The sequence below is a fragment of the Humulus lupulus genome, chromosome 4, assembly GCF_963169125.1.
Source record: "Humulus lupulus chromosome 4, drHumLupu1.1, whole genome shotgun sequence".
NCBI lineage: Eukaryota > Viridiplantae > Streptophyta > Magnoliopsida > Rosales > Cannabaceae > Humulus > Humulus lupulus.
The window spans coordinates 232,662,082-232,688,516 of NC_084796.1; the positions used below are offsets into that span (position 1 = coordinate 232,662,082).

Sequence of the window (26,435 nt, forward strand, 5' to 3'; positions counted from 1 at the left end):
TTACGTTTGTTGTCCCTTGTCCCAGAAAATAAGACCAAACAAAATACCAATGACTATGGTCATGAAGAACCGAATAGCATTGTACTGAGGGTTTCTCCAATAAGACCAATGTTGTTTCCAAAAACTAGCTTTGCATTGAACAAAGAATGATTATGAGTATTTTGTAGGGAAGTAGAGATCTTTGGTGCCTGGTACCGGAGTACTAAGAACTTTGATAAGATTATGATTCCTCCTAAAGAAAACATCAACAATCACTTGAATGTTAACAACTCATATGTCATATCAAAGTTGGTGATATTGAAAATGTTGGATAAAAAAGTTAGAATAAATAGCATTTTTGCCCCCCCCCCCGGAACTATGACCATTGTATGATTGTCTCCCCCGAATGATTTGTGATGTTAAAATTCTCCCCGAACTATGCACGTTACTGAAATATGAGACTTTTGTTAGATTTCGTCACAGAAGGCTAACAGATTGGTAATGTAGTATTTTTTTTCTTGATGTGGCAGTGCCGTGTGTAGAATAATTAGAAATTTTGCCCTCCGAACTTTGACCACTACCAAATTGTGCCCTTTTTATTAAGACTAATTTTTTTTAAAAAAATAATAATTAAATCCTTAAAAATTAAAAAAAATTATTTTAAAAGATTAAGAAAATAATCAATACTAAAAGTTTCAAATTAATTAAATAAAATTCAAATACTCAAAAAATAAAAATCTAATTAATAGCAAATAACTTTTTTTTTTTACTTTTTCTTTTCCTTTACAATATAAAATAAATATATTTTAGTATAAAAATTAAAAAATAAATCCCAAAACAAAAATTATTCCCCTTTGTCCTCTCTTAAATTAAAATTTTTATTTATTTATTTAAGCATTTCGTCTACCTCTTAAATTAATTTTTTTTTCTTTGTTTTAGTATTTATTTTAAATATTCATTCTAAAATAGTTTTAATTAATATTGTAAAAGAAAAAGTAAAAAAGAGTTATTTCTTGATAATTAAATTTTTATTTATTAAGGATTTAATTATTATTTTTAAGAAAAAACATATATTATTTTTATAAAAAGAGTATAATTTGGTTGTGGTCAAAGTTCGGGGGGGAAAATTGATAATTATTCTACATATGACACTGCCACGTCAACAGACAAAATGCTATATCATCAATCTGTTAGCCACATATGACGAAATCTAACAGAAGTCCCATATTTTAGTAACGTGCATAGTTCGGAGGGAATTTTTAACATCGCAAATCATTCAGGAGGCACAATCATACAATGGTTATAGTTCGGAAGGCAAAAATGCTATTTATTCAAAAAGTTATATAATTAGTGGCATTATTCTTGTAAAAAGAGTTGGACTAGTTGAGAGTTGGCATAAATTTTAGCGAAGTCTACATGAAGTTGAGCCTCAATTAGAGGGGAAGTGATCTCAAGCATCCATGTTGCAGGAGGGTTATAACCATCCTAAATCTTAGGGACCCTTGGGATAGCCGATAGTGTGTTATAGATATTAGTCTAATGCTCTAATAAATTATATTATTTTTCTATGTATATATGGACACTATTACTCACTTCATAATACTCTATCAACTTGTGAGAGTGGCGACTAAGAGGTCCAGCGTAAATGACTTGACCTCCACGTTACATTGTTTGCAACTACAACACAGCAAACAAAACTTTTCATGTGTGACAAACAAAGATTGGCAAATGAGAAATAGAATTAACGAATGAAGGAATATGTACCTCATCAAAAGCTTCAAAGATATTTATACTTGGCTGGTGAATTGTGCATAAGACAGTTCTTCCTGTGTTCAGCGACGGAGCCACTTTGGGCTGAGAAGGGGCTTAAGCCACTGAAATTTTAAAAAAATACTTATATTATATATGTGTTATTTTTTTTTTCTTTTTTACTAAACATATATGACTTTCCTTACATGTTTAAAGCCATCACTTAAACTACTTAAGCTCGCTTACACTTTTATAAGTAACAATCTATTTGTATATTTTTATATGTGTATGTATACATATTTGAAGGAATAGCGTACTAGTTAAATTTTTTAGTTTAATATGAATAAATAAATATGATAGAGCATACATTTACTTATTATATAATGAAGAGATATCAATTTGTCAAACAATAATTTGTAACACATATACGATATAAATTTATCATTCATTTTTACTCATATTAGTAATATTTATTCAAAGTTCAAGCCTTCACTAAGCTAAGTTTCTGGCTCCGTCACTGCCTGTGTTGACAGTGTTTCTTACAGTTCACATGACAATGGCAGCTGCTCTAGCATCAAGACCAGATGTTGGTTCATCCATGAAGATGATGGATGGATTTGCAACCAACTCCATGGCTATTGTTAGCCTTTTCCTTTGTTCTGTTGAGAGACCGTCAACTCCTGGAAGGCCTACTAGAGCTTCTCTAATTAGATTTAGCTCAACTAAATCCATAACTTCTTCAACAAACATCTACGCAAAAATTTGCCACCAACATCTCATCATAGTTAGGATTGTTCAGGAGTTCTAGCTGAACATTTGATATGTGCTCAGGACGAATAAATAAAAAATAAAAAAAAACACAAACAACACATTTACGTGGTTCAGCAATATATGTGTGATTATTGCCTACATCCATGGTAGCAAGAATTGTCTTCTTATTATTAATAGAAGATTACAACAAAGGGAGCATAGCCCATTATCTTTATTGCTTAAAGAGCTTAGAGAGATTTTTAGTATAAATTTCTTTTTGTATCTTAGGACGTTTATTTTGCTGGATATAGCTAGCTTATAGTAATTTTGTAGCAAGTTGGATTATGCAAGGTTGGAAACATATATGAATTTGTAGCAAGCTAGGTTATGCAAGGTTGGAAAATGCATATATATATATTGGTAGTTAGATTATGCAAGGTTGGAAATATATACGATCTTATAATAAGCTAGGTTATGCAAGGTTGGATATATATTGGTAATAGAGTTTGTAGTGAGGTTTGTGCAAGGTTGGAAATATATCTATATGTGTTAGGGTGAGAAGGCGTAGTGTAGGTTATGATGATCAACCTAGTCTGTTTGAGAAAATTTGGCTTAGGCTAAGAAGAGCTAGTTTATGGAGAGGCACGCTAATGATAAGTGTGGATCTTATCTTCCTTTTTGTCTGTCCCTCATTGCTTGGTCGTCCTTTTATAGGCTAGGGTTGCTTGCTAGAGAAGCTAAAATGTAACTTGCAGGAAAAGGCTAGAATGCAACACGTAGCTTGCAAGAGAAGGTTAAAATGTCACACATGTTATCTGCCAAAGCTTGTTTGTTTCTGTAAGCTTCCTTCATGGCATTCTTGTAATAAAAGCTATGTATCATGGGAATTCTCATTATTGCACAATTCCCTTTGTAACCCTATCTATTATTTTACGATTCAACATTAGCCCCCTTGCATGTGTGAAAATACTCGTAGTATTTTTACACATGCAAAGACTCTTCTTGATAGCTCATGTTTGTCGAGTGTCTCACCACATTATACCTTGCTAGATCTCCCTAAAAAAAATTATCTATAAATAGGACATTTTATTAGACTGGAATCACATCTTTCAAGCATTTCCCAATTCTTGTTGTGGTCATGTCTTCGGGAAGTAGTCCTTCTCAACCTTCAAACCTTGAATTCACTCATGACTTGAAGGATCTTCCTTCTAATTCCTTATCTTACACCAATGACTTGCGTAGGCGTGTTCATTCCTTAGAACGTTCTCTAGCAAACACTAATGATGCTACTCGTGTTAGGGAGTCTGAATGTCGTAACCATTGTCGACAGCTTGACGATTTCAATGATCGCTTAGAAGAAATGTCCTTTTGAATGGTTTTTCTGAAAACTGAGCTTCTCCAAGCTTATGCTACACTTTCTAGGAAAGATTCTGTACTGAGATGCATCCACACAGAATGTGATAGGGAGATAGAGCTTCTTCGCTCTCAATTCGACAAGGATGTAGAATTTTTGAAGAATGAGGTTCAAGTATGGTTCCGTCATTACCTTGATGTGAAGCATCCTGTCTCACTTGTTACTCCTAGCCCTTCTCAGTATTCTCCTATTAACAACATGTTTGAAGTCCCCATGTCAGGATTAGATTTTCCTTCGTCTTCTCAGGGTGTTGGTCTTCCTCGCCTTGAAGGTTTTGTTCTGCTTGGAGGCACACATGGCTACGTAGTTTATAACCGTTGCATGAGTACTATGTTTATGATAAGCTTCCAACAAGCTTTTAGCAGGCTCCTTTGTAATGAGCATATGCTCTTTTAATATTTATGAATAAAATAATAATGTGTGCCTCTTAGATTTTGTTCATTTATTTATATATATATATTTAACAAAAGACAAACTAGTACTCCAAGCATGCTCCACCTATTTTCTTAGGTTTTTCACCTCTATTATAGATTTGTAATCATAACTTAGCAGCCATGCACACTTTTTCCATGCCTTAAATACCTACATATAGTAGCACGCTCATAACAATATCCTTATATTTTTTTTTTGTTCGTTCCCACAACAGTGCTCTCCAAATTCTTTCCCTTTTTCCTCTCTCTTTTTTTTGTTATGTCTTCTTCTTCTTCTTCTCCAGAGAAAAATCAACCAACTAATGGGGTCACTATTCCCATTCCTCCAAAGAAAAGATGTACATGCCATGACCCTAATATGAAATCCCAATATGAGATGCAAGCTGAACTTTTGACTACCAAGAAAGAGCTGGCTATTTTTAAAGGCCACGTGGAGTACTTGTGTTCCTTAGTTACCATCTATCAGAATGATGCTGCTAACTGGCGCAACAAGTTTGTAGATGCAGAGAAGTGGAGAAGCACTCGTATTTTTGAAGACCTTCAGGATATTCTCTCCAAGCAGGTTAGAGAGAGTTGAAGAACCTAGATTTTCTTAGCTTTGTTTGTTTTTCTATTTCCCTTTGTTTTTTTTTAAAGATCGATCCAACCCACTCTTACTTAGTACTATATTTTGAAGTAGACTGGGTCTATTTGGCTTTGAAGAAGAGGATTTATGTTTTGGAAAAAAGAATGGAGTTTAGCTACTTGTGACAATGACTGTAGTTCATTTTTTTTCTTCAAATAATATAACTATGTTGTTATGATTTTCATTCGCTCATATTTCCAATTAAAAATAATTTAAAATACCATATTAATCGATATTGCCAGTATGCATAGACAAGCATACAACCAAGACATTTGGCTGGTTGTGTTGTGTTTTTTTTTTATGCATATATAAGCAGCCTGCTTCACATTTAGGAATGTATTTAGTAGTTTGTATTTTATTTATATTTTAAGAAATATATATATATATATATAATATGTAAGCAAGGTACCTCTTTTTTTTTAATATATATCCATAGGTTGTGTGAGTATATGCATGTATGTGAGCATGCTATGTGTATATATAGCTTGCAACTCTTTTCTTTTTCCAAATATATTTCAATGTACGTATATATATTTATTAGTATACACATATATACATATAGATATGTGGACCATATATATATGAATCATTTTCAAAATGTGAGTATTTGAATATTTTTTAAATTTGAACATATGATATATAATTATCTTTAAAATGTGATTTTTTGAATTTTTTTTTTTAAATTCAAATATATGATACTAAAATAGAGATATGTTCAAAACACAAGTTTTTGAATACTTTTTAAAATTCAAATATGTGATACTAACATAGAAATATCTTCAAACTATACAAACTACATATAAGGCTGATTTGTTTTTTTAAAAGAGAACATAATATATATGTAACAGATTAATATTTAGAAAGAATTAGGTAAGGAAAAAAAAATCCATACATGAGTAACTATATATATACACGTATAAATATATACATATATATATATTTATATAACATTTTTAATATATATATATATATGTACATTTAATTGAAAGAAGGCTGATTTGTTTTTTTTTTTAAAGAGAACGTAATATATTTAACAAATTAAAAAAAATCTATACATAAGTAGATTATATGTATATACACATATATATGCGAAGAAAAATCATTTTACTATATATATATTTAACATTTTAATTTTAAAAAATAACTTACATAACTAAAAAAAATCTATATATAAGTAAACTATACATATATATATACATGTATATAAGGTGAATTTTTCAAACATATTCATAATATATATATATACTTATATAATCTTATATGGTTGTGCAATGTAAAGAAAAGAATTTAAAATGCAGTTTTTTTTTTAAATATCTACATAAGTTGTATATTTATATACAACCTAAAAAAACATCACATTTTCTTGCTCCTAAAGAAATTCTAGCCTATTATAAATCTACTTTCTTAGCCTTTTTTTTTCGATAAAAATACCATGCTTCTTGTTCATACTTTTCTCTCATAGGGCCACACTCTGTTTTAAAGAAAATAAAAACTCAGGTACTATTTACTCTTATGTGCATATACATATTATATATACTTGTTGTATGTGTGTATATGCATGTATGTGGAAACTTTTGTAATGTTGTTTTTTTTAATCGTCTATACACTTATATTATATTAGGTGCACACATATTTATTTTATGCAACATATGTGATAGGTATATAGGCTTTTCAATGATAATGTTTTACATATATATATAGTCAGATGTGTAATAACATAATATATATATTTAACGAAACACAATCAATACCTAAATGATGCGATTTTTCATAGTTAGAATGATGAGTATGGGCAAATCTAACTTATATATAGATGCCCATATGTAAGTATTGTATGTCATGTATCTTGTATGTATATGTGTTACGCAAGATTTAAATATTGCTTCTACATATTATTATTACCTGGATATGTATCCAAGCTTGAGAATGTCCTATACGTTCTCCATTATTTTTTTTTGTGGGACAATTTGTGGATTGTTTCAACTTGTGTAATTTATGCATGTCGCTCCTTTGATATTTTCATCCTGTTGCTAAGAGTTTCTCTATTTGCCTTCTCTTGTGTGTGTGTTTGTCAACTTCATGGGTTGTAAAAGGAAAGTTTCCTCTTATCATAATAGCCAGGAAAATAAGTTACTTTCAGAATCCTCATGCGAATCTCTTCGAAATAAAATGTTTCCTCATATCTGCAAAGGAGATGGAGTTTACCTTTATCCAGATTCAACAAATGATCGCATAATGCCTAATAATGATAATCCATTACATCGTCGTTTATTGGGGGATGATTTAGATGTTGAATATTGAGCCCGTCGAGGATTATTTGTTAAGTGGAAGGAGTGGAATGCTTCTATTTCCACACGCTTTTATGATGTTTTGAAATCAGTTAAGATTTTATCTTCCATGTGGTTATCTTCTGGCCTCGAAGTGTATCGCGATATTCCTAGCTTAAATCAATTGGTATCGCGCTGGTGCCCCACGACCCATACTTTTTTAACGAACTGGGGGGAGTTTTCTATAACATTGGAAGACGTTTACGCACTTCTTTTCTTGCCCATCTGTGGTACTGCTTCTACCATTGCCCCATTATCAGATGAAGAGAAATCTCGGATGTCGTCCTTGAAGGCGTCTGTTGAATCTTTAAAAAAGAATAAGAAGCAGTTTGACCTTCCTGATTGGGTAAGACACTTTCATAAAAAAGATGGTAGGGATCTTGTAGAGTTGGCAGCAGGCATCGTTTTGTGGCTAAGTAGGTATGTTTTTCATCCAAAAAATCCTAGGACATATCAAAGTGATGTATTCCCTTTAGCTTGTAAACTTGCATGTGGGCAACAAATCCCTTTAGGTGCTTGCTCTCTACCTAGGAACATTATACATAACTTAGACTCCCTAGTTCTTGAAGTAAATTCAAAGGGTACAAATATGGTCAGTACAGTCGATGCATGTTTTCTTCAAATGTTCATTTGGGAGCGTTTTGCAAAGCTTTCCCCACCGCGTAAGTGTTTGAATAATGATAACCCTTGTCCTTGGTCATGGGCTCGTTCTCGTCCGAAGAAGTCAGTAAAATTGTGTGACATTATTGACAATGTTTCAGAATTTACCTTTCGCCTGTACCTTACCAACACAGATAGTTATTTCACTTTGGACTTGTACCCTGGAGGCGTAGTATCATTGACGGAAGATGTTTGCTTATCTTTAGATACTTCCCCCGGAGGTATAGGCTTTTGGTTTTCTATATGTCTACCTCGTCACATATTATATCTCCTCGATAATGCTAAATCAACATCTTGGTCATTTACTGAATATCGTCCTAATCGTGTGGCTAGACAATTTGGTTTTGACCAACATGTCCCTCATCATCGAAAGGTGGGGGACTTAGAAAAAACTAATAATTCATGCCTGTTAAACTACTTTCAGTCTTCGAAACGCTCTCGTACTTTATTCTGCCTTCCTTGTAAAATAAGGCATGGTGGGGTATCTTTCAAAATTTGTTGATTTATGGTTGAATGAACTCGAGAATCGCTCGTCAGAACATGTCTTAGTTCACACTAATGTCCATACCAAATATGTAGGGCTTATTGCTGGCGGGAATACTGTTCTATCGTCCTGAGACTCTCAAGAAGTAGTGCCTTCAGCATCCATTGATCTTGGTATATTGGTTGAATAATGCAACATTAATGATTTTAATCACTGTTTCGTGCATTGGCTCACGTGCTCATAATATTTCAGGTCGTGACAACCTGGGGGAGGCAACTGGTGAAGATGAGATTAATCGATCTGATATTGTTTTCCCTTGTGACGTTAGGCCTTCTGAAGTTCAAGGAGCTACTAGATCTGGTACATGTTCATTAACTTGATGTCGCCGATATATGTATATATATTTTTGCTCTTCAGTCCATATATAAATTTGTTTTGTTTGACAGATCTTCTAGATGAGGGAGATACTATGAGCGCAACAGATGTATGTGTCCCTATTCAGGAAGCATTGTCTTCAGGACTTGATGCTCGTTATTATCATGTCTCTTCTGGCTTTGCCAATGGGTCTTTACAGACTGATGTCGTAAGATCCTTGGCAGGGAATTCCTATTTAAATGACGCATTTTGGGGTGATCGCCGAAGTACTAGAGTTCAATCGAATCTTGATGAGCCACAGATCTTGCTTCCCCCACACATTAGTGGTGACAATGATAACATCACAATCTAGGTGCGTGCTCTTGACCTATCAATTCTTGAGTCGTGACATATATTTATTTGCTCTCCATTTTCTTGCAGGACACTATAGCCTGCATTTCTTCAACCCTTCATTGTAGTTCTAGTGAGGACATCAATGTAGTTGGGACTGTTATGGCGCCTGGTATGTCGAATTTTCCTTCTTGTAAATGAGAAAAGTATTCACGTTATCCCTTTGAAGTTTGCTAATAGTTTACCACTTTTTTTCTTTCAGCTTCTTTTCATACTTCATCGATGGTACGAATCTTTTTATACCCATGCTGCATATATTTTTAATACAAAATGCATATAAATTTCCTACTTTGTTCTCTTTTGCAGTCGACGGAGTTCCCGGATTTCACTAGAGCTTTTGATCCTTTATCTCAACTCCAGAACATCACTTCAAGTAACATAGCGCCAAGGACTGATACTGGCCAAAATATTCAAGAGACACATTCACTAGTTTGTTTCACTAACCTCCTCACTGCAGACCTTATTGAAGAAGAATCGGGGCGAAATCTTATTTTAACGGAATTTATGGGCACAGATGCACTTCGTTTACGCCATCTTGAACCTCAAGCATCACAATTTTATTCACTTTATTCAGCTTTGGACAAAGATTTCGCGCATCATTTCAAAGACATTTCTTCATTCAAAAAATGGCATTTTATTTCCTTAGCCTTGATCACACTGCCATTACTTCAAATGAAACATGAAATTTCTGAAGACTATTGTTTTCAAATGTTAGAGCAATGGGAGGTAGCATGCTTATCTCTTCCTTTTAAACCTCTTATATTGAGCAAGCTAGTGGAGTCCTATAGTGAGGTTGTCCGTTCTTCCATCGACCGTCGCCATATAGTTAAGGAACTTGCTAGCGCGCAAGAAGCACGCGATGCCAAGATCAAGAAGATTGAGTAGTTGTCTAAAGAGGTAGAAGAACAAGATGGAAAAGTAGCAATTTTATCGCAACAATACCAAGAACATGGATCTTCTTCGAGCATTTGGTCATATGCTGCTTGATATCATGCTAGCTTTTTTTTTACGTATACTCTTATTTGTTAATTTATTCATTTTAAGCACACTAATTATCGATAGCTCTTTATATATACCTATTTTTAATGCCATTGATAGTTTTTGTGTTTTATGTTTGTATGCATACGTATGTGTGAGCTAATAAAAAAAAAGAAAAATTATTCTTATGCATATATTTATGCATACATACATCTATATATATATAGATGTTCGTACTTTACTTGTCTTGTATGTACACTTTTTACAAGTATACATGTATGTTTTTTGGCAATTTATAATCACCTCATATTTGGATACTTGGTAAAGCGACAATCTTATTTTACATGTTCGTGATATATATAAAAAAACAAAGTTGTGTGAATCGCACATTTTATTGCCTATAGTTAAGATTTTGTATCGTACTAAGAAAAGTATTTTTTTCACATACTTGATATTTGTAGGAGAAAGTGTCGATCCACTGTTAGGATTTAGGAGAATGCAGTAGCCACTATCTTTAATTTCTTCAATAACATAGGGCCCTTCCCAATTTGGCACAAACTTCGTTGCGTGCATACCTCTCATCACATGATCTGTAGCTTTTAGGACTAGATCTCCCTTTTGAAATATCCTTGGACGTACTAGTTTATCATAGGCTCGAGCCACACGTCATTGATATTGTAGCAGGTTATCTTTGGATTTTTCCCTTCGTTCATCCACCAATTCCAATTCTTCTAGTCTTTCTTGATGCACATCCATTCCTGCTGCCATGGCCAACTTGGCGGAAGGTACAACTATTTCTGCAGGTAGTACTGCTTCTGACCCATATACCAAGGAGAATGGTGTAAATCCTGCCGATCCTCGTTTTGAAGTGCGATAAGCCCATAGAGCCAAAGGGACAAATTCATGCCAGATTGCGAGACTATCATGTCCCATACGAATCAAAACTCGTAATAGTAACTTGTTAAAAGCTTCAGCAATACCATTCCCCCGTGGGTAGTACCTAGTTGACTTTCCATGGGAAATTTGATAATCTTCAAATAACTTCTTCGTTGCTTTCCTATAAAAGGTGTACCATTATCTGACAAAATTCTTTTTGGTATTCCAAATCGACAAATAATGTGTTCTAGAATAAAAGTTGCCACAGTTTTTGTAGAGGCCTTTTTCAATGGGATTGCTTCCACCCATTTTGTGAAACATTCTGTTGCTTCTAAGATCCAAATTCTTCCTTGGGAAGGTGGTGAAATCGGACCTATGAGATCCATGGCCCAAGTGTGGAATGGCCAAGGAGTAGTCACAAATTGTAGAGAGATTGCTGGAGCATGTATTTTGTTCTCGAAATTTGACATTTTTGGCATTCTCTTGCAAACATCATGGCATCCATCTCCACGGTTGGCCAATAGTACCCTATACGAACCACTTCTGTAATGACCCAACTATTCTAGACTCTTGGACCATTAACGAAAACTATACATACAAATTCTTACTAAAACTTACATTTGCGAAAATACCATAATTTTATTAGAAAACTTATAGAAATAAGAGTTACTTACATAAATACCAAGAAGGATATGGGATCCCATTGTTTAAAAAAAAAAAAAAACATAACATGATTTATAAAATAAAAGGATTACATAGTAAGTGCGGAAAATACATATAAAGACCATAAATAAATGACTACATCCTCGAAATCGAACTCTCGACTCCTTGACTCCATTCATCATCGATACACAATCTCCAAGCATCCACGAATCTTACCGCCACTACATCTATTTTCCTGCACATATAAACAAAAGGAATGAGTCTAATGCCCAGCAAGGAAAATCTAACATATAGTTCATAAACATAAATTTCATAATAAACCTAAAGACATATCATAACACTTATTACATACACATACTATAATGGCCATTATTACTTGGGGTCCCATAGACTAAACAAGTCATATGCCCATGAGATTAGTGGGGTCCTACTAGCTAAGTAGGTCATATGCCCATAATCTATTTGGGGTCTTGTTAGTCATATGGGTCATATGCCCAAGCCTACAAACATACATATTCATAACATATTTTATAACATATTTCATAACATAAAACATAAGATGACACAAGCATATAACATATAGATTCTATCCTATTTTCCTTACCAAAGTTACCGGGATATGTGGACAGCGTTGGGACTTTGGAACACTCCTAATAACCATTATGAAAAAGAGTGAGTCTAATGAAGAAAAAGAGATGAAAAGGAATGGGAAGACTAAACCATTGAGAAACATACTTACCGAAACTTATGTGCTCAAGAACTTTGATTTCCTAACCAAAATAAGAATGAGGTTAGAAGACTGAGTAGAAGGCTATGAGAAAGAAAATAACATAAAACCAATGAACTAGAGTTTTGGGTTACCTTAAAGAATTGTAAGACCAATCTACACCACAACCGAAATACTATAGAACCTTACTTCCCAAAGTGTTTGATAAGCTTATGAGGATCAAGCTTATGATTTCCCCAAACCAGGTGTTTACACTCTCACACTCACTTAGCACTTGCAGCCTCTGTACTTAGAGCAAAAGATGAATAATGGTTGGGTACTAGGTCCTATTTATAGAGTTTGGGAATGAAAGGATCTTAATTTTACTTGAACAAAATAATAGCTTTTTAGGTGAAAATAATTTGAATAATCGTTCAGCAGAGGCTGAAGACTCGTTCAAAAAGATGCTGGACTTATCAAGAGGTTGAATGGCTGAAAGGAAAAAGAATTAAAAAACTTTTGAAATATGCTGAAGGAGGCGATATATCGCCCCCTGTAGGCAATATATCGCCTGGGCCAGTATGCCCGAGGCTGTCGTGCATCGTCTCATGTTTTCCGTATCTACGTGCTGCGATATATCGCCCCCTATAGCTGCGATATATCGGCACACGCTGATTAATTAAACACGAAATTACACATTTTTAGCTAAGTTTGAATGGAGTAAACAGCCTTGACTAAGCCCTCAACGTATTCAAAGCTGCTGACTGACCTTATAGCATTCAAACTTTACTCCTTATTAAATTTAATCCTCAAAATACTTAATCCTTAATCATCCATACATAACATGTGCTTAAAATCCTATTGGTCTTTATCTAAACCTTATAGTATAATAAATATTATCCTTAATATCAGTCATATAATCAAACCTTAGGTTAACATTAATATTCTTAAACTATAGGTTAAACTTAGAAAATCTATAAGTACTACTATGAGTGTCCAAATAATTCCCGGTCTGAACCAAAAATCCACAGTTACAAAGATAATACTATACATACTATAATACTACTAAATAATTAGCTAAGTAAAGTTCTTGGACTCTACAACTTCTTCATACAACTTTCATCCTCCTTGATGTTTATCGCAATCCCCATGGTGGATTTCTTTCATAACTTCCTATGCTTCTTCATTGCTAATGCAACACAACAACTTCCCGTTGAATCCTTTACGATAAAGGTCATTATTGTCTTTTAAACAATATTTGCTTATATGTCTTAGTAACTTTTCCTTTTCTTTCTTATCACAAGGAGTCACTTTATCTCAAAAATACTCTTGGTTTGGCCTCCTCCAGCCATATATTTCAGTGATTAAGATCACCTCAGTGCTATTAAATATGAGTTGGCAATTCAGGCAATATTTTTGCAAACTTGCAGCATCTTCCTCCATTTTCCCAATAGTGCCCCGTTCTTTGCAACCTTCTTGAAAATTTAGGGCCTTCTATCCCACAAGTAATATCATGAATTTCTTCCATTCATGCAATAGCTTCTTCTTTCCTTAGACATCTTGCTAATACCCCGTCCGAGGATCGGTGATAAAGTGTATCTTTAATCATAACGAAATGTCTTCTTTCTTTGAAACTGGTCATTTTTGGTTCGGTAAGTTTATTCACTATTTGTTGCTGCCATTCCTCGAGTTCAAATCCTCTTTTGTATCCCAAAATAACTTAACACTTTTGATTGATTATTTTGCATACCAAATTTTGAGTTTCAGATACCTCAACCTTAGAAGCCATGGTAGCTAAAGCATCAACATACCTATTTTGTGTTCGAGGCATGTGTTCAAACTGACATTCCTGAAAATTCTTTGCTAATTCTTGGACCATTGCTCGATATATCGCCAGTGATGGTTCTTTCACAGAAAATTCTCCTTTGACTTGTTGGATGAAGAGCTTAGAGTCTCCCTTAATTACAACTTTTTTTACTTCCATGTTTAGTGCAGCCGTCATACCCAAAATAAGTGCCTCATATTCAGCCTCATTGTTAGTACAATAAAAAGACAATTTGTATGCCTGAGTATGATTCTTACCTTTTGGGTTGGTCAATACTATTCCTGCACCTCCCCCATTGGAGGTTGATGACCCATCAAATGTTATTATCCATTTATTTTGTATCTCTTCATCACAAACCATAGCTTTGGGTAACCCTCCTGGGATTTCTTTTGGGATCCAATCTTCGTCATTATTGGATGAATACGTTAGCAAATCAGACAAGGCTTGACTTTTTTGTGCTCTTGGATACATGACGCTGATATCGAACTCGTTGAGCATTTGTATCGAACGAGCTATTCTACTAGAAGGTATGGGTTTATTTAGCATGAACTTTATGGGGTATGCTTTAGTCATTATCATTACTTTATGTGCTACCAGATAGTGTCGCAATCGTTGAGCTGTGTACACCAAGGCCAGACACTGTTTTTCAACATACGGATAATTTATCTCGGCCCCTTTCATTTGCCTGCTGAGGTAATACACATGTTTCTCTTTCCCATCAACCTCCTGTGCTAATAGCGTCCCAATAGATGTTTCGATAACAGTCAAATATAATAGCAATGGAATTTTTGGTAGGGGTGCTATCATAACCTGAGGGGACGATAATACAATTTTATCTTGTCAAATGAGCTTTGCTGTTTTTCTCCCCAGCCAAAGGGCACTCCCTTTCGCATTAATGCTTGGAGCAGGCTTATGAGTATGGATAAAGCTGGTATGAAACATCGTAGGTATGATGCTTTTCCAAGAAAACTTTTCAATTCTTTAGAGATTGTGGTACCCTTATGGCTAATATATCTTTGGTCTTGTCTTCGTCAATGCTTATACCATTCTTATGTACAACGAATCCCAAAAATTTCCCTGCATTTATGCCGAAGGCACATTTGAGGGGATTCATCTTGAGCTTGTGCTTTCTACATCTTTGGAATGCTTTCTCAAGGTCATGAATATTGTTGAACTTGCTCTGTGATTTGACGACAATGTCATCAACATATACCTCAATATTTTCATGTATCATATCATGGAATATTGCTATCATTGCTCTTTGATATGTGGCGCCGGCATTTTTCAAACCAAATGGCATAACAGTGTAGTAAAAGTTTCCAAATTGTGTTCGAAAGGCTATTTTCTCTGCATCTTCTTGAGCCAATTGAATTTTATTATACCCACTAAATCCATCCATAAAAGAGAACATCTCACAGTTTGATGTAACATCAATTAGAGTATCAAGGTTCGGTAAAGGAAAGTCATCCTTTGGACAAGCTCTGTTAAGATCCCGATAGTCGACACAAATTCTTATCTTCCCATTCTTCTTCTTTACTGGCACAATGTTAGCCAACCATATTGGATGCTTGCATGTACGAATGAATCCTGCCTTTAGCAATTTTTCAATTTCTGTCTTGATCTAAAGCTGAATTTTAGGCTTATAATTCCTTGGGGTCTGCTTTATAGGCCTGGTCTCTAGTAAGGTACTTAAATTATGTGTAACTAATTTAGGATCTAATCCAGGCATATCTTCATAAGTCCATGCAAAAACGTCTCGATATTTGTATAATAACTCTATTAACTCACCTCGTATTGTTACAGGTAAATCAGCCAAAATGAATACAGGTTTCTTTTCTTCGGGGTTTTCTGCCAAGTTAATCTCTTCAAATTTATTGATCTTATATTTTGGCTCTTTGTGTGAGATTGGCCAAGTCACCCTCAATTTTGTCTACAACAGCAACAGTGGGATTAGGTATTGATGCTGACCCCACACACCGTCATAATTGATACACCTTTTTTCCGTTGGGTAACATGACATTTTCTACCTTTCTTTCCTTCTTGGGTTTAACAGTTGGAGGCTCACTTATCATATCGTATTCTTCCCATTTTGGTAAGCGCACCCCTCGTGGTCTTGTTACCATTTCCATGTTATTTTCGGAGAGTTCATCAAAGAACATTGCTTCGGCCATGTAAGCTTCCTCCCTAGTGAATGGTGCTTTGGTAGTTGTGATATGAATGTCCTTTCCACGAATATGTGCCTTGATACATTGGTACAACGTTGATGGCACAAAATTGTGTGTGTGAATCCATTGCCTCCCAAGTAGGAGATGATATGATGTATCTGCTTCTATCACATGAAACCGGGTGGGACTTCTTATTGGTCCCACTTCTAGCTCGAAAGTAACATATCCCATTGTTTTCACTGGCTTTGCAGCAAAGCCAGTTAGTGTGATTGTTTGCGGAACAAGCCCTCCTTTCACTATTTTCATGGCAGAGTAGATCTCTATTGGCATAAGATTCACTGAAGCCCCATTATCTACCAAGGCGCGTTTGAGTTTTAGTCTGTTAACCTTGGCCTCAACATATAGTGGACGATTGTGAAGAAATGGAGATGTTTGTATGTCAGCATTAGTAAAAATGATTGCTCCTTCATACTTTTTAGCAATAGTTTGTATCGGGTTTCCTACTACATAACATGAAGGACCATGACGTTGAGAGATTTGAACTTATACTTCTATGGCCTCTATTTTTGCATCTTTCCCAAACTCTAAGCAATCAAAGAAATTTCGAAATAACTTAGTTCGTAGTAATGGTTCAATCATATTTCTGTACTCACTTGTGTTAGGAGGCTCTTCTTCGACTTCTTCGATAAGTATGTCTTGAGATATCCCTGTGAGGATGAGAGGAGATTCCTCTGTGCATGTCAAAATAGTTCCTCCATTTTGGTGTTGGGGAAATGGTCTTTGTTCCACTGTATTTGGATCTATGATGATTTCCCTTTTTTCTAGTCGCTCATGGAAGATCTTTCTAAGAGTATAATATCTCATTGTTGGATGATTAATTTTTCAATGATAATGACAATATAAGTCATGTTTTTTTCTTCCGGTGTAGGAAAATTTGCAATGAACGGCAAGGTTACTTCCCCATCTCGAATCCATAATTCTAACAAACTGCAAACTCTTTCTTTGTTGCAAGGAAATTCTGGTGGTTTATTATTTTGCCTGGTTCTTTTGCGTGCCTCAAAATCTTGTCTTCCTTGAGCTAGCGCTATGTCAACACCGTGTTTTGCTCCCTTCCATGGACGATGTGCTTGATCGTTGGTGTTTGTTGGTTTGGAAAGGCGAGATACAGTGGCTTCAGTATTTCTTGACTTGGCAATAAGTTTTGCAAAATTATAGATAGCATGATTCTCAATATGCAAACGATACTCATCAAGCATTCATTTGATGCACATCTTAATCAGATCTTTTTCGGGCATAGTTTCGGCACACTCGAGGGCCTTTTCTCGGAATTTTTGCACATATTCAATAAGTCTTTCTTCTATGTTTTGTCTTTCTCTTGAGAGATCAACTATACTCCATTTATCTTCAATCATAAAGAATTTGGCACAAAATTGAGAGACTAAATCATCCCAACTTCGTATACTTCCTGGTGGTAGGCTCGCATACCAGGAATAAGCCCGATTAGTGAGAGACTTTGAAAACTCTCGGATCCTTAACTCAAAATTATGTGCATAGAGCCCTAGATCATCAATGAATTGAATAACATGTTCTTTGGCATTGCCAAATTTTCCATTATATTTTCGAAATGTTGGGCTCATGTAGCCCCGCAGATATGGTTTCATCGCTACTTCCATAGGGTATGGTGGATGAAAATCAATGGAAGTTACTATCAATGATGATTTACCTCTTTCAGCCTTAAGAAGGCCAATTAGTTCATCCTTTGTAACGAATTCAGAGATAGATCGTGTCTCTTCACCAATTCTTTCAGCAATTTCAGATATCCTATTGCCTCTTGCATTGTCGGGTGTTGTCTGGATACGCTGTTCAGTAACGTTTATATGCCTCACTGGAGACCCATTTGTCCCGTGCTCATCTGGTAGGCCAATTTTGTCGGCAATAGCTTCTTGGTGTGTTTGTGGTAAAAGGGTACTTAGTAATTGCATCATACCATCTTAAGCCCTCTGAAGTTTTTCGAGTCTTGCCAACACAACGTTGTCTGCATTCGTTGCATTAGTATTGTTGGTGTTGTTGTCATTTCGTAAGTTCTCTAATTGATTCCAAGTTTCCTACTCACGGATGTCCATAGAGGAAGACATTTGAATTCAAACAAGAGAACAAACGCGAATAACCTGCCTTGATTTAGATATAAGTAGATTAATAATGTTCCCCAGCAGAGTCGCCAAAATGTTCAGGTGTTCTAGCTGAACATTTAATACTAATATAAATAATATAATAAACTATTGATGATATGTGCTCAGGACGAATAAATAAAAAATAAAAAAGCACAAACAACACACATTTACGTGGTTCAGCAATATATGTGTGATTATTGCCTACATCCACGGTAGCAAGAATTGTCTTCTTATTATTAATAGAAGATTACAACAAGGGGAGCATAGCCCATCATCTTTATCGCTTAAAGAGCTTAGAGAGATTTGTGGTATAAATTGTTTTTTGTATCTTAGGATGTTTATTTTGCTGGATATAGCTAGCTTGTAGGAGTTTTGTAGCAAGCTGGATTATGCAAGGTTGGTAAACATATATGAATTTGTAGCAAGCTAGGTTATGAAAGGTTGGAAAATGCACACACACACACACACACACACACACATATATATATAGGTAGCTAGATTATGCAAGGTTGGATATATATACGATCTTATAATAAGCTAGGTTATGCAAGGTTGGAAATATATCTATGTGTTAAGGTGAGATGACGTGGTATAGGTTATGATGATCAACCTAGTCTGTTTGAGAAAAGTTGGCTTAGGCTAAGAAGAGCTAGTTTATGGAGAGGTACGCTAATGATAAGTGTGGATCATATCTTCCTTTCCGTCTGTCCCTCATTGCTTCTGTTGGCCGTCCTTTTATAGGCGAGGGCTGCTTGCTAGAGAAGCTAAAATGTAACTTGCAAGAAAATGCTAGAATGCAACACGTAGCTTGCAAGAGAAGGTTAAAATGTCACACGTGTTATCTGCCAAAGCTTGTTTGTTTCTGTAAGCTTCCTTCATGGCATTCTTGTAATAAAAGCTATGCATCATAGGCATTCTCATTATTGCACAATTCCCTTTTTAACCCTATCTATTATTTTACGCTTCAACAATGATCATGTTTTGTTTTATCAGTGACATTCCATAGATGAAAATATCTACATGACACAATGTTATTGATGATGGTTCAACATACCTTTCGTGTTTTTGTGCTCACTTCTTTAGCTAGACAAAGCCCAGCTGAATAGAGAAGAGATTCATAGACAGTGACATGTGGTGAATGAATGTCATTCTGCTCACAGTAACCACTAACTCGATCAAATGTTGATTGGTTCCTTGGAAAACCCAATATACTAATACTTCCTTCAATGTAGCCTCCTGTTTTTCTTCCTGCCAAGACATCCATAAGAGTTGTCTTCCCAGCACCACTGACACCAACTAGTGCTGTCAAAATTCCAGGCCTAAAAGCATCCTTGACATCTCTCAACAGCTGAAGACGATCTTCTTCGATTCCTTGACTCTTCATTTCCTGGTATGATAGACCAAATATGCATCTCAATCTTTGGTTCACATAAGAAAAACAATAGCTCTCAAAACCAGGGAAATAAATGCTTGTAACGTATCAACTTACATGGATGAATGCGAGTGATAATGGTTCGAATGGTAAGACCATTCCTCTCTTTGGTGCATTCTTAGAATCACCAACAATTTCTGAAGAACCTCTCATTTTCATATCAATACCTGTAATTGTTTTGAAAAAGGATTATGCTTTACCTTGGTAAAAGTGTGTAACTTAAGCAAAGAAAAACATAATGAAAATCAAGTTATCCCTCTACTTGTCACCATATCACATGTTAATGTATAGTAAAAACTAAATTAAAGCTGGAACCTTCTTCACTAAGGGATGGACTTTTTCTCTTTTTCTCCCCTTCTTCATCTGCAATGACGGCTTTGGAATCTCCCAAAGCTTGATTTATTTTCCACAAAAGAAAAGATAGTTGTATATCAACCCCATTGCATTCAACCATTTACACACATAAAACTCATGGGAAAATATGAAGAGGTAACTTACGGTTCAAGTAAGTCAATGCTGCAATAAATAAAATGTTGAAAAGGAGAGAAAATCCAAAGATTGCTCCAACACAAATCCAGTACCAATATTCTTCTGTAAAAAATCCTCTAGAGTGGAGGACTTTCCCAACTGTAGTTTCGTTTACTCTGGGGATCTGTATTTAGCTACACAATTAAAAATATAGTTTAATAATAACATTAGATTCAAAATGATAGCATGTATAATCCAAAGAACCTTAGTAGCCTGATCAAAACATGTACCACAAAGATACCTTACCTTGCTCCATCTTTTATCAAGGAACTCATTAATGACTATTGCATTCTGTCCATACATCATAGGAGAAATGTAATAGCCCCATATCATCCATGGCTCAATGTCATCTACAGTAAACAACAACATGAGAAAAAAAAACACTTACTACCAAAAAGAGTGCTGAATTTCACCTAGATCAATGAATTTGTTTTGTTAAAGTTAGATGAAACACCATTTACTAATTTAATTACTTTTGGCAACAATGAACCCTTCGAGTACAAACACCATTAACAATGTAAAAGTACCAAGAGTATTCGCAACAACTTGTGTTCTTCCAACTGCGGCAATGAACCGAAAGAGTGAAAGAGCCATCTGATGTATGCCAAAGAATGCCAACAACTGTTTGAAAAATGTTTTGTGAAAGCAAGAACAATAAGATGCTTTTAGTAGGTGCTATGCGTTGTACTTTATAACTCAAGGAAACGAAAATGTGAAGATTGTTTTACCTGCTAGCTGCTGGTGCAAACCCAATTGTGTAGTATGTTAGAACAATCCATATTGCTGATTCCAGAAATGACAGGGGAATTCTGAGGACCCAAATAGGAAAGCAAAAAGCCCAAGCGGGATAAAACAAGAAATCTCTTTGTAATTAAAAGACAGGAAGCCTAAAAATAGTCATAGCCAACTCTGCCATTCCATTGAACATGACATTAATTAGACTGAAGAAAAGTGCTCCAAAAAACTTTCCTCCATGTACTACAGATCCCACTGGCATTTCTGTTCTAAGGAAAACAGTCAAAGCAATGAGCGACATGATCGTTATCTGCGTGGTTTTGATTATGTAAACGAAATAATTTCGTTTCATAAGCAGCCAATCCCTTGAAAAACATGCTTTGAATAGTTCCATATTTGATATTCTATACTTCTGTCACCAATGCAGCCGGGTGAACACTACTTTTGTCATAAGGAACTCCAAGATCAGATGCAAGATTTTTACCAATGTGGAAAGTCTTGAATGACTGAAAAGTTAGAGACTGATATGAACCTGTAAGGGTGTTGGTTCTTACACCAATATTGTTCTTGGTCTTTCTTGGATGTTACTTCCTGTAAAAAGTCAGCTTCTCCTTTCCTCTCTGGGCATTTGAACCCCATGTACTCAAAAAACTCTAGTACATTTTCTCTTGGACCTTGGTACACAATCTGACCTTCTGAGATTAAGATTTTTCGTCGAAAAGCTCATATGTCTCTGGTGCTGGTTGTAGAAGGGAGATAACCATTGTTACATCTGAGATATGAACCATTTGCCTCATGTACCTGCAAATCTGAAATGTGGTGGAACTGTCTAATCCTGTTGAAATTTCACCCATCAAAAGAACTTTTCCTGGCCCCACCAACATCTCCCTGAACATATTTCATGCAAAGTTCATTAAATATTATCCTATCCCACTAACCAAAATAGTCTTATAAGTAATGCAGTATATTAGCTAGAAAAGTATACCAGTTGTTACTCGCTTCTTTTGACCACCAGAAATACCTCTTCTCATATCATCACCAACCATAATGTCAGCACAAATATCCAACCCAAGTATCTGTCATCATTCCTAATAGTCAGAATTCTAAGTATTAACAAACGAGCATATCTCTATTTATTCAAAAGACTAAGGATTGGTGTGAGATTTACAAGAATTATATCTATGAACATAAGATATGAACTATAAGAACTAGTTGGTTAACCTTAAGAACATAATCAGTGACCAGACTTGTCTTCTGGCCTGACAATGCAATGGTCTTCATGAATGCATCAATCTCAGGGTCTGGTTTAATTCCTACTTCTTTCTCTCTTTTGGAGAGTTCAGCCAACATTTCGTAACTTGTGCCAACACCTAAACAACGTCCTGAAAAATCTAATGTCTCTCTTACTGTCATCTCTCCATAGTGATAAGATCATGTTGACTAATGTAAGCACACGTTCTTTGAGGAACAAATTCTTTAATTTCATGACCACAGTATGTAACTTTTCCAGATACCTGGTTATAATAATACAATATCAAAATTAATTATATATGTGAAAATATTTAATTATGAATAAATATGTAGATTTATTCGTTAGATCTTCGTTATATAATTTATCAAGCATATTTAATAAATTATGATAATTTAAATTATAAAATTAATAAAAATAAACTTGCTCTTTAAATACTTTATTATTTGTCCAGAGCCAACTTAGTTTAATTCATACCATTTTAATAACTTGTATGTATAGCAAATCAATTGAAAATTGTATATATATTTTTTACCTTTATTGATAAATATTTTTTCAAAAACAAAAAAATTGTAAATATATTATAAATAAAAAAATAAAGAATTTAAAACATATATATATATATATATATAATTTTCTTAATCGTTTTTCTTTTACTGAAAAAGTGAAGAAAAAAAAGAGACAATCTTGAATTGATTAATCATATATATGTTATTAAAATGGTATTTAAAAGAGATATATGTGCAACAAAATCTAAAGTTAGCAAGTAGTTAGCTTGAAAGATTTAGATTGCACTTCAGTTATAAATAGTTTTTCGTTAGTGGCCCTTCATTAAATCTATCATATACTACTTACTAACTTTTGATGCACCAAATTAGTGTAAAATGTGAGCCAAACAAATTACTTAGTGGCTTAAACACAACATTTTAGATTACTAATTAACTTTTGTCAAAAAAAAAAAAAAAAACTACTAACTAACTTAAGTGCAATATTCCAGACTACATAGTGACATTTGTCACAAATTTCTCTCGTCTAAATTATAGTATGAGTTTATATTAGCAGAGGTCTCCAACCTTTTTTTAAAAGTATCACTTAGGTCCCCCAAATTTTATTTTGTATCACTTAGGTCCCAAAACTTATTAAATATATATCATATATGTCCTTTTGGTTGAAAAATAATTTTAAGATTTCATAACAGAAAGAAATTTATGACCTAACGGAAAATGATTTATGACCCAATTAAGTGGGTCATGAATTGATTTCCGCTGCACACTCTGTAAATCATTTTTCAACCAAAAGGACTTATGTGATACACATTTAGTAAGTTTGGGGACTTAAGTGATACAAAATAAAATTAAAGGAACAAAATGATACTTTTTAGAAAAAGTTGAGACCTTAATAACATAAATATACTTAATTAGTTCCAAGACAAAGTAATATAATAATATATATTTAATATTAAATATAATCAACAATTCAACATGTTATTAAAAAATATATGTATCCCTATGTTTTCTCTTCCCATTTCTTTCTAAATAAATATCTTATAAATTTTTAAAATTTATTTTTACACACCTTCTGATAAAAACATAATACAAAATTACTCCTATCAGTATATTCATTTGTAAAATTATTACAATATCAAATTTTAATACTTATAATAATTACAATATTAAAAAAAAATTGTTCTTAATTAAAAAATGATATAGTAATAGAGTTATATAATAAATTTTGGAAATATTCAATAATTGATTTATATTTCTTAATATTTAATAAAAAAATTATATCATTTCACTAAAATAATATACTTAGTAGTATGTAATAAATTTAGAGCATTGTGGAGGAAAAAAAAATGCTAATAGTGGCATCTTTAAAAAAATTATTAAACTTAGGGTAGGTAACCATTTGGTACCCTTTGTTTTTCTAAAGTATCGATTTGGTACCCTATGTTTACAATAATTCTCATTTGATATACTATATTTTGAAATAGTACATAATTGGTATCCTGTCTTTTGAAATAGTATATATTTGGTACCTTAAACTCAAATTTAATTGATAAAATTTTGCTAATTTAATCAAATTGGTCTAAATTATATAAGCTATAAATTCAAATTTAATTACCTAATTACATATAAATGATGATAGTTTGGTTATATTAGTACAATTTTATTAATCAAATCTGAGTCTAAGGTACCAAACAAGTATGATTTTAAAATACAGAGTATCATATAAGCATTATTGAAAATACACATACTGAAATGATACTTTGCAAAAACACTAAGTACCAAATGAGTATATTCTCTTAAACTTATAATATCACAACAATACCCTTAGATCATGATCAAGTTTCCCAGCAAGTGCGAGCAACATGGTTGTTCTTCCTGCTCCCGGAGGAAAAAAAATCTGATGTCCTCAATTTCCTATCCCCTCCATGTCCCATCAATTATTGTAAAACACATCATCTAATGAAGTGTCTTAAACTAATTCGTGGGACAGTAGATTTTTTTCCCTCCCGGAGGGCCCAGAAGTAGGGTCATTATGGAAAATTGCAATTCAAAGTATAGCTGAAATTGACAGCATGAGTTAATGGAGGACACAAATATAACAGCACCCACGTCATCATGAAATGCTCCATAAATAAAAATATTTAATACGTATTGTATGGTTTTTTCAAAATAAAATCAAATATGTATTAATTGTATTGTATGGACATATTTCAACAGAAACAAGATTAAAAAAATATCTCATTCACATGATTTGTTAAGTTTAGGTTACGTACGTACCTTAGAGGGTCTGACGATTCCGCTAACATCTTTCAGTATCTGTAGTTTTCTTTTTTTCGATGGAGCCAACCCAACCAGTCCCAGAATACTCTGTCATAAAAAACAGGCTATTAATTGCCTTATATTTTTTAACAAAGAAGAAAAAATAAATAATAAATGAAAATTAAAGTACCTCTAAAGTGTTCAAAGTAACATTAAGCAGAGAAGGAAGGGCTCTGCTCCCAACATACACATCTCCTTCAATACATAACCTCTCATATCGAACTTCAATCTTTGGAATCTCAATTCCCACCCTTCACAAACCCCCAAAAAAAAAATACAGATGAATATAGAGATGACATATATGGAATGTTTGAATGCAATGAATACGTAGTACCTATCAGTTCTTTCACGAAGTCTTCATAGAAACTTTTCGTTATCTTCTTCAACAACACTAAGTATGCTCTCCATTAATAGCTTCTTCTCTTGAATTCCAATCTTGGTGACATCAACCTCATCGTGAACAACTCGTCTGCTGTCCAGAACATGCTTAAGCATCCCTTTACGAAGACGGTCATAGGTCGGGAGCCTTTCAATGGCCGCCCACCGCAGCTCTTCCTAGTTGTCGTTTGACGACTACTTCGGTTGAAAACGTCCGGGGGTGATGTCCAGATCTCTCTCAAACTTCTTGAAGATCTCGACCCCCAGCTTCTCCGACTACTCGCCGAAGATCTGGCCAAATCGTCTCCCGCTAAAGCCGCAGCCATGGCGACCTTCGAAACGAAAAAAAGCTATTCCTTGAGTGAATTCCAAGAAGAAGAAAAGAATTAAGTATTCTCACTACGTGTCAATGGATCTTATCCAAACTTTATATAATCAAGATTCATCATGTAAGTGCTAGAGTACTACTACTACTAATGCTTTAAATATATATATGGTTTAAACGACACCGGAAAATTTGTCGTTTTCGGTGAGGTATGAAAGAGAATGTAATGAATACTTCTCAATCAATTGAGAAAGAAAGAGTGGTTGTTAAAAACGTAAAAGAGATGAGGTTTTTAAGCAATTTAACATGAGTCAAAGCTTTGGATCAGCGTGTCTGGTTTTTGTAAGCTTAAATACCGGCGAAGCTTAGTTTTGTTTGTTTGATTGATTTATTAA

The 26,435-nt window shown here is 34.2% G+C and overlaps 1 pseudogene; it reads right to left on the reverse strand.

Moving 5' to 3' along the window:
* LOC133832992 (pleiotropic drug resistance protein 2-like) lies at positions 1 to 26,435 on the reverse strand (annotated as a pseudogene).